The sequence below is a fragment of the Nicotiana sylvestris genome, chromosome 5, assembly GCF_000393655.2.
Source record: "Nicotiana sylvestris chromosome 5, ASM39365v2, whole genome shotgun sequence".
NCBI classification, from domain to species: domain Eukaryota; kingdom Viridiplantae; phylum Streptophyta; class Magnoliopsida; order Solanales; family Solanaceae; genus Nicotiana; species Nicotiana sylvestris.
Genome location: NC_091061.1, coordinates 164,176,978 through 164,180,867, shown reverse-complemented (window position 1 = coordinate 164,180,867; position 3,890 = coordinate 164,176,978). Strand labels below are relative to the sequence as shown.

Sequence of the window (3,890 nt, the reverse complement as noted above, 5' to 3'; positions counted from 1 at the left end):
CTATAGGTTAAGCATGTTTTCTTTTGCCCGTGTTACGTACTAGTAAAAAATAAATATATTTTCTTTTACCTGCTAATTTGTTTTATATATATACCTACTGCTTAAACAATGTATAATTTTATTAAGCAGATTTGACTTACTATTTTCCACTTGATTTTAGTGGTGAGCAATTATCACAAATTTATATATAAGCTTACCTTGGTCAGCTCTTTCAAGAAGAAAAAACCTTTTAATTTATTATCAACAAACTTATGCTCTTTGCTTCATAATTTTCACTCATTTTTATTGATTTTCCACAAGACAAAAAAGATTGTCTCTCTTGACCTCTTTGCTTAACAATTCCTTCCATTTATTTTGTGACATTAATTAGCTTTATGTTTGTGTTTGGCTTTTCAAAAACATGATGCCACCTCCAGAAGTACTAGCAATTTGAGTTAAAGATTGCATCAGAGACAAAACAAAAGTTTTAAGGTAGAGTGCTCTTTCTAGATTGGAATTTCTTGTTTTTTTGTTTAAGATAGTCTTGGCTTCATAGATAAATTGCATAGTAATAGCGCGGGTTAACCACTTTTCAGCCATACAGAAGCGGACCTATGGTAGGAATAGAGGGGTCATCGGACCTCGTTAACTTCGGCAAAAATTCTGGATATATATGTGTATATATGTTGAAAACGGTCATATATTTTACTTGGAACCCTTAAGCTCAAAAGCTATATAGGGGTTGAGTAGTTCGCTCATGTGCTCCCGCCGTCCTAAAATCCTGTCCACCTCTGCAGCCATATATTTGAAAATAGCCACCGTCATGAAGTTTTATATTTCACAGGTAAAACTCCAAGCCAATATCCTGGAATTTCGCATGTGAAATTTAAAATTTATCGAAGAAATGTTTTTTAAAAAATAAGTCTATCTTCTTGGTATTTAGTTGTAAGAAAGTATGTTTTAAGGAAAATATTTTCCACCAAAAGGACTCAAACTCTTAACTCCATATTACTATTCTAGCTAACTTATACATTCTTATCAATTTAAAAAAAAAATATTTTCACTCTTGGATCAAATATTGGAAAGTATTTTTCAGGAAGATAAGTCAAAATTAAAAAAACATATTCTCAAAAATGTTTTCCGTCGTAGCAAGTGAAAATAATGATTTCCTCAAGGGGATGTCAAAGGAAATTTGGAGTGAAAAAACTAGAAGAAGAAGAATCTTGGAGCTTGTTTATAGAAAAACTTGGAAATGAGAAAGTAGTAATTCCTCAAGAAGTAGAAGAAATGGCTAAGTTTGTGGTAAATAGTTGTGGTGGCCGTCCACTTAGGATCGTTACAATAGCAAAAAGCCTAAAAGGGTTGGAATTGGATGGTGTTAATCAATGGAAAAAGGCCTTGGAAAATATTATTCAAGAATTTAAAAGGGGAAAACAATGATGTTATACAAATGTTGCTATATAGTTTTAATTGTTTGAAGGAGCAAAACTTACAACAATGTTTCTTGTATTGTTGTTTGTATCCAGAAGATGAGAAAATTTCAAAGGATCAATTGATAAATAGGTTCATTTTAGAGGGACTAATCGAAACAAAAGAGACTCGCGAGGCAGAGTTTGAGGAGGGATATGAGATACTGAACAAATTGGAAAGTGTTTGTTTGTTGGAAAGTGCCATAGATAACAAAGGTAATCAATGTGTGAAAATGCACAATTTGATTAGAGACATGGCAATGAGGATCATTTATAAAAATCCTATGTTTATGGTAAAAGCTGGAGTTCAACTGAATGATGCACCAAAGGAAGATGAATGGCTGGAAAATTTGGACAAGGTATTGTTAAAATTTTATATACTTCAACTTATATTTTGAGAGATAAATTGTATGTTATTTGTTGTTATTAAAAGGTTTTGATCGGGAGGCCACGGGTTTGAGCCGTGAAAACAGCCTCTTGCAGAAATGTAGGGTACAATAGACCCTTGTGGTCCAGCCCTTTCCCGGACCCTGCGCATAGCGAGAGCTTAGTGCACCGGGCTGCCCTTTTTTTGCCTAAATTAAAAGTAATTTGTGAAGGTTAAAGTTGAATCGGCCTAGGACACCTCATAAAGTATGTGCTTTTATGTAAATAACGAAACACTGCACAATTATAAATTGGGTTATGGTCTCCAAATCAGACGCATGATTGTTAATTCATTCGCCTTGGTTTGAAAGATCAATAACTGCATGACTGAATAATTTTATTAATACTCATGAATTCAGGTACGCTTCTGTATTTGAGTGGCACCGTGATTCAAAATCTGCCTGAAGCCCTTGAGACTTTGTTCAACCTCAAATGCCTGAATTTGCATGCAATGCGTTGGCTCGAGAAAATACCAATAGGGATATTGCCCCAACTCTCCACTCTCCAACGCTTAGTGTTATCGCATCATATAGACGTAGAAGGTGAGGAACTAGAGGAGCTAAAAGAGTTGGAAGAATTTCAAGGCAGGTTCTCTAATGTTCATAACTTCAACCAATTCATTACAGCTAGGGATGCCTTAGGTTTTATAGAATTTTAGTAGGTCAATATGATGGCTTGGGACCAATGACACAAATCCAATTCAATCATAATAGATTTTCCGATAAATTAGTCAAGTGTTATGGACTTGGGAAAGAAGATGAAGTGTTATTGCTTCCACAGAACATCGAGCACTTGAAAATTGAGAGCTGCAATAACTTCAGTGGTTGTCTTTCAGATTGTTTGCCACGTTTTTATGATTCTAAAGATTTAAGGCACTTCAAAGTTTGTTGGTGCAGCATGATGATGTCCATCTCATTGAAGAAGTATTAGGCATGTGCCTAATAAGAGTTTTCTTTGGTTTGGTAGCCAACCTTGTTGACTTGGTTTGGTTGGTAGCCAACCTTGTTGAATTAGTTTGGTTTGGTAGCCAACCTTGTTGAATTTCTTTGGTTTGGTAGCCAACTTTGTTGAATTGTGAAAAGTGTGTGTAAATTGTCAAATATTGTAGGCTTTAGAGGGTGAAGCTTTGGCTATAAAAGGAGAGCTTCAACTCTCATTTCTTCACACCAACAAAGAGAGAAAGAAAGAGTGAGGTTTCACAGACAAGGTATAAGAAAATAGTCTGTGAGGAAAATAGAGAGTGAGCGATATTGTAGTGAGGTGGGAATATCAAAAGAGGGTTATTTCTTTTGAGTGTTGTAGTGGTCTTTGGAGTATTTATCTCCGACCTACAAAGTGTAAAATTCCTTACTATAGTGATATCAGTTGCTCCTCTCGGGGTCGTGGTTTTTTCCCTTATTCAGAAGGGTTTTCCACGTAAAAATCTTGGTGTCATTATTACTCTTTTATTATTGTTAATTACCGTATCTCGGTGCTACATTATTATTCCGCTTTATTACCGTGAATATTATTTTGGTAAGGGGTTTATTCCCAACAACTGGTATCAGAGCACAGGTTCTGCTCGTTCACTGAAATACTATTCACTGTCGGTAGTACTATACTTGGTGAAAAATAAAAATGTCCGGAGTAAAGTACGAGGTAGCAAAATTCAACGGAGATAACGGTTTCTCAACATGGCAAAGAAGGATGAGAGATCTGCTCATCCAACAAGGATTACACAAGGTTCTAGATGTTGATTCCAAAAAGCCTGATACCATGAAAGCTGAGGATTGGGCTGACTTGGATGAAAGAGCTGCTAGTGCAATTAGGTTGCACTTATCAGATGATGTGGTAAATAACATCATTGATGAAGACACTGCACGAGGAATTTGGACAAGGTTGGAAAGCCTATACATGTCCAAAACGCTGACAAATAAATTGTACCTGAAGAAGCAGTTATACGCCCTACACATGAGTGAAGGTACGAATTTTTTGTCACATTTAAATGTGTTTAACGGACTAATCACACAGCTTGCC

At 35.7% G+C, this 3,890-nt stretch overlaps 1 long non-coding RNA gene across 1 annotated transcript; it reads left to right on the top strand.

Moving 5' to 3' along the window:
- The first annotated feature begins 292 nt into the window (after positions 1–292).
- LOC104236294 (uncharacterized) lies at positions 293–2,733 on the top strand. Its single transcript, XR_011407457.1, has 3 exons — positions 293–471; positions 1,506–1,807; positions 2,234–2,733. It is a non-coding gene; the product is annotated as an uncharacterized lncRNA (long non-coding RNA).
- The last annotated feature ends 1,157 nt before the right edge of the window (positions 2,734–3,890 follow it).